Here is a 6,739-nt window from a genome sequence, read left to right as displayed (position 1 = left end):
GTGTGTGTGTGTGTGTGTGTGTGTGTGTGTGTGTGTCCCTGCTTTATTCTGTTCTGTCTCTATCTGGACTATGCATTATGGACGATTAAAGCAGTCTTGCTTACTTGGACTTTATTGCATTGTTAGCAGTCATCATCTCACAACTCTCTGCCTAGGCAACGTTATCTGAACTGGTCCGGGTGCGCGGTGTAACCTCTAAATCAGTCCCCCATACAACTGTTGTCACTCCCCAATGTACCGTAAGTCGAGTGCAGATTTGAGTCGCACATGCGCCCCTTTGTGACGAGTGAAGCTGTGAGTTGCGCATGCGTCACTTTGCAACAAGTAGCATACAAAATGCTAACAAGAGACTTCTATTATGTCAACACTGTAAGAATGGACCTACTTAACCAAGTTTGTTCAGTGCCCAATCAATGGTATGGTACACTTTTTCGTGCACCATTCTCTTTTGTTCTCTTTTCTCATACTTTTCTGTTTATGTAATGGCCTATACTGTAGAAAAGCAAGAAAAACAGGATGCAGCCGCTTTAGTCGTGTTAGGAATGTACAGCGACCTAGTCTCAATGCAAACATGAATTACCCCTGGGGCCTGACTGGGGCTCTGTGTCCGGCCTTTGGTCTTGTCATTCTGTGGTTTTGTAGAACCTTTTCCCCATCCTTACCTTCGTAACATTTATCCCAGTTTAACCCACTCCCCCCACTCTTGTTTGAATAGGTGAATAAATTGGCATGGAGAGCAGAGATCTCACCCATGTGTGCCTCACAGATGCATCTACTTGTCCGCTCGCCCCTTTTTCATGACTGCAAATCATTGTCACCATGGATACTTCCACAAATAGAGCAACAGCTGAATGAGAACAACCAGTGCATTTGAGAAAAGACACACGCACACGTGTGCACACACACACACACCTGGAGTGAGGATGTAGCTTCTTTTCAGGGTCCCTCACATGCTTTGTCTGACCCACTTTTAGACTCCCTGTGACATAGCAGATAAGAGCAAACACTGCAGCAAATAGTTGGATGATTAAAACTGTCTAAACTGGGTCACAAGACTGAGGTACAATTTGGAAAAAACTAAATTGTTCAAATTTCCTGTTAAAAGTGAACAAACCTCGGAAGTGACATCAAATTGTTGTTTCTCACTGTCATTCTAATGTGTACGAATGGAAAATGATTATTTTGTTTAATTTCTTTAAGCATTGCACTTAAAATGTACTCAAAAGAATCTACTGAATATACAATGCTTAATGTTACATTTTCTCTTAGCATCACACATCATTCTTTTTTTAAAGACAACAACAGCTGTAATCACTCTAATCAGTGTTGACCCACAGTGTGTTCCGTAACGGCAGGCAGCTGACCTGTGGTTGGCTGTAGGGAGTGCAACCTCTGGTAAAGCTTTAATCAGTTAAGAGGATTGATCTGTGAGATTACATACCATTATGAGGATTTTCTCTTTCAACATCATATTAGCAATCACAGCTCAGCACAATCAGACAGACACACACACACACACACTGCAGACATTTCACTGGGAACAAAATGTATATTGCACATAAGGAAAGGAGGGAGGGAGCCAGAAAAAAATCCACTTCCAGATAGCCAGAGAGAGACAAAGTAATGTTGTTAACACACTAACTTTAGAGAAAAGACTACCTTTAAAGTACTTAAATCACCTTTACCAGTACTGCTACAAATGTAGTTTACATTAGATTGAATGCCAGTTTGCAGCCATAAAAGAGACATCTAATATGTTTGCAACATCAAAATGTATTTACATAATTCTTTAGGTGTGTTTTATTGTCCATAAATTCCATTTTTATTTGTACAGTTAAAAGTTATTTGTGTAGTGTTATTTCTTCATGCCTAAGTTCTTACTCAAACTTGCTTTCTATTTTACTTTCTAAATCTACTCCACTACCTTCTCTCTGACAGCTGTGCATACCAGCTCAGGTGATTAGTATTCTCAAACATAATTTAAAAGAGTTAAAGGAACACGCTGACTTATTGGGACTTTAGCAATTCCTCAAAGTCAGCCATGGTCACCAGTGTTGTTTGCTACTAGTTAGCTATTCACATTGGTTTTGTTGACGGAAGTAACTGTGCTTTTCGGTTTGGCGTTAATCACTCTTTCGTTAAAGGAATAGCTAGTTGGAACCAGTTCCCTGCAGGATCTTTGCTAGGCTAAGCTAATTCCGGGGGCGTCAGACATAGTTACAGCACACACGGAGATGAGAAGGATATGTATTGACTTTTCTAACTCGGGGGGACACACTTAAGTCCCAATAAGTTGGCGTGTTCCTTTAAGGAAGGAAAGCATGGAAAGCATGAAATCCCACAAATTATACGCACACACACACACACACACACATATATATGTTATACTAGTTTTTTTAATCCAACAGCAACAATAAACAATATGATGCATTGTTGTAGATTAATATAATAATGATGTAGTCAACTATTTAAATGGACTGTTCTTATATAGCGCTTTGCTAGTCTCCACAACTACTCAAAGCGCTTTTACATAGTACAAGAACCATTCACCATTCACACACAGTGACTGAGGCTGCCGTACAAGTTTCCACTTGCTCATCAGATAAACACTCACACACATTTACACTCCTATGGCACACCACCGGGGCAACTTCAGTGTCTTGCTCACTCACTTTAACATGGGACTGCAGGGCCAGAGATAGAGCCACCAACCTTCCGATTGGGAGACAACCACTCGACCACTGAGCCACAGCCACCCCCGTCATGTAGTGTTACAGTGAGTACAGAACCTTTACTTGTAATTGAGTATTTCCTGGCACTGTTTCTACATATGCCACCACAGAAAAAGACGAATGACTGAGTGACTGACTGACTAAATTAAAAAATGTCAGCAGGCTCTGCTGCATGTTGGGAGAGGCTTTGTCTATGTCTTGGTGAGGAATCCCCACAGCATGAAGGGATGGAGCAGCACATTCTGTTGAGGACTCTGATCCCTCCCCAGAGCTAAGGACTTGCTGCCTAAACTAAACCCACTGAACCTTGCCTCCACCTTCCTCACTGCGCAGTCACAGACTCTGAATGAAGAAAATAGATCACTCGCACATTCATTCTTTCATTTACAGCTGGTGAAGCATTGGCAATGTAGATCAGTAACGCTGCAGTACTGCTGACATCATCTATGTTCCAATCTCTCTTACATTTACAGCTTTAAGTTCCTCTATGATGATTGATCCCTTCATAATGATGCAGACGACATGACATGCTGCAGGGCACGCATGCAACCCCACCCCTCTCATCTATGATGATGTATGTATGACACGGATGTCAAGCTGTTAAAAATAGATGGCTCCATATAGGTGGTTTTGCCTCTCAGATAAGATGTTAGAAAATAGACAGCCATTCACCATAAAGCTTTTCTTTTTCTTTTTTTCCCCCATCAATCTTATCCTCTCCCCTTTCCATCCTCTATGTGACAAACTTTACCTCACTCACCTCAAAACCTGAAATACAAAACAATTGTTTTGTATTCGTTGTTCAGCACAGACAGTGCCATGTCACTCGGAGTAGCAAAAGCACCTTGCACCTCCTTTCCTTGGCCCCTTACCAGATTAATCAGATAGGCCGCATTCTTGTTGGCCATTACATGTCTCCTTGGCTAAAAAAAACAAACCTCACCCCCATGAAAACCCCTCATTAGTTTCTTCAAACATTTCTTTCTTTTCTGTTTCACAACCTTACTGTCTGCATTTCCTTTGTTCCAACCTGTCTGACAGGCGGTTTGTAATTCTGTTTCGCTTTATTTCCCAGAATAACTGCAGTTCTTTTGGTATGTAGGCTAAAGGTTCTCAAGCACTATGTCTGCCCGGAGAGTAGGCAGTGCTGTAGTAGACTATATAGGGGCTGGGGCTGAAGGGATGAAAGTGTCTGCTGTATCAGCAGACGTGGGAATATATGCAAGCATGTGAGAGAGAGAGCGAGAGAGAGTGAGAGAGAGAAAGAAAGAGAGAGGGGGGGGATGAGTCTCAAGGATTTACTCTATGTTTAGCTGTCAAACTTACTGTACGTCTTGTTGCTTTGTTGTTGGTCTGATAAAGTTGAGAGGATTAAAGCGAGTCTCCACTGAAAATATATAATCTACCACATCATCAACAGTGACTGTTAATAAATTAATAACTTGTATACTGTGTTAGATGTGTTGTAGAGTGAATTTCATATTTTTGCCTCTGATCTAACATTTTATTGCTGTCCTGTGCAAACTACCTATCTCCACATGGTTAACTTTTTATTGGATAAGAAAATCACTGGAAGAGGATCACTGGAAGACCTATTTCCACAGCGCTGTGGAGTAAGGTCTGGCTACACCACAAATACACTCTGGGAAACAAGAAAAAAATGCTGTAGGTTGTTTCCTTTTTTAAACCAATCAAATTTGTCTTGGGGAGCGATAAGCTCTGGACCATAGATTGTATATTCATGCACAGCGCATGTTTGAAGTCACCCATTGGTTTGTGGAGATCTGCTGTGAGTTTGCCGTTACGGGGGCAGCCATCCTGGTTGCGGATGTGACGATTTTTGACGGGATGGAGGAATGAGGGAGGAGCTGCTTACAGTCTACTTTACGTTACACACTTTCACTGGCAAGTACATCATAACCACGCCCTAAAACACCCCCTGCTTTATTGCCGATCTTAAAATCAACGAGACCACAATTCAAAAAAATATCATCACTCTGTGTTGCAGCGGACTTAAAACTAGCGATTGAGACCACAAACTTATTATGAAGATGTTTGCTGAAGTAATAAATCAGGTGAGAAGTGGGTCACTTTCTCACGGACTTCTACAGAAACCGACCTCCTTTTGCAACCGTGTGTGTCGCCCCCTGCTGGAATTCAGATAGAAGGCAGGTTTCAGGCACTTCCGCATTTGAACAATCTAAAAAACTTGCAATTTTCAGTGTGTACTGTAGCTCACCAGCTCGAAGGTTGTGGATGTTTCCCATAGCGAAGGGATTTTGAGAACGGCAACACAGAGAGCAGAAGTAGAGGGGGAAAGCCTGACATGTTGAAAACGGACATGATTGTAAGAATTGCAAGATTCTTTTTAGAATGTGACACAGAGATTTTTTAAACTACCCTGACAAGCCAGACCAACTTCAAGATGTTGGGTCTGGGATCTCACCATGGGCAGGGCTCGGTTGTCTTTCAAATGCCTTCTGCACGCAATAGGATGGCGCTACAGCCAACCAGAGCAATGCTATAGTTGATAGATTAAACTTTTGCCGTATCCGGTCGGCAAAACTCACAACACATCTTCCTTTTTTAAGAAAAACTTAATGCTTAACTCCAACTCTTCCGGAGTCACGGCCAAAGCTGATTCAAAAGGCCGCTGTTTGCCCAGCAGCGTCAACAGCAGCAGCAGCCATCTTCTTTGTTTTCAAGTAGCAGAAAAATCACGCGGAACCGTCGCAACTCTACCGTCTACTGTAACGTTAAGCCATCCCACCGACTCTATACATGATGTGATTGTCCTGACCAGAATCTGGTTTTTCCAGCTCGCAAGACAACGGAGAGTTGCTAGACTCACCCTAGCTGTAAATGCAATCTAGATTTCAAGGCTAATTTTTAACTTCTTTAAACTTAAACGTGATCCAAACCACATTGGAAATCCCTGACAGCTAAATCTGTGTATCACTGCACTGGCATGAAAAGTTGGTTGCGCTGGAGCAAAAGAAAGGGAGAGAGTATGAGGTGGAATCCGGCAATGAGTAAACACACGTTGGTGCAAAAACATTGTGTTCTGTTTATTTCTCTGAATTGGGAATCAGCTAAGTTTAATGAACACCAGTACGCTTTTACAGCCACCATCTCCTCGAGGCAGATTACCTGCATGTTTGGCAATAAGTGCCTCGCTCAAAGGCACTATAATAGTAGCTGTTGGCCCTTTGCTGTTTCGCAATTTGACAAAATTGCAAAACCATCAAATATAGTGCTGTTCCAATAAACCAAGAATTGTTCTAGGGAAAGTTGTTAACCTCTTGAGCCGAGGCGTAACCTACACCCTTGTTGAAGTGAAACAATTACTTTAATTACAGTGCAATATACTGTAGATTAAACCAAGACACTCCTGCAGAGATAGATATGTAGATTTGCAATGAGTTATTGTGTCAGTGAGATCAGTCACCAACACTGCAAGATGTCTTTGTTTACAAAGTTATTCAGTCTCATATAAACCACATTTTATGAGTTTACAAGCCGTTCCATCGCTGAGGTGAGAGGAGCGTTATGTCATATCTTGAACATGGTAAAACATTACACTAAAACACTACATTTTATGACTTTATCAAGATATGTCTCCAGTGTGTTAAACGTTTGGTACAGTAGGTCATGGGAAATGTGCCATTCAGTGAAACATTAGGGGGCGACCTTTTTATGAAGGCTAATATTAGAGGACAAGTCCCAACATATTTACCAGCGATCATCATATTCCCAAAAGCCATGAAAGTATGTTATATTGAATGATACACTTAAGCCATCTATATATAAGGGGTTACACTACACTTTACTGTAATAGACCTAAACCAGCATTGCATAAATGCATACTTAGACATTTTGCACTCAGGTTCATGAACTCTGAGGCGTTTAGTAGATCTTCAGCACGTCATCATAGGTTTGTCTGCATTGCGTAAAGGCTGTGTGTGTGTGTGTGTGTGTGTGTGTGTGTTTGTGTGTGTGTGTGTGTG

Source organism: Etheostoma spectabile, chromosome 1, assembly GCF_008692095.1.
Source record: "Etheostoma spectabile isolate EspeVRDwgs_2016 chromosome 1, UIUC_Espe_1.0, whole genome shotgun sequence".
Classification (NCBI taxonomy): domain Eukaryota; kingdom Metazoa; phylum Chordata; class Actinopteri; order Perciformes; family Percidae; genus Etheostoma; species Etheostoma spectabile.
Note: the sequence above shows the minus strand (reverse complement) of the source record.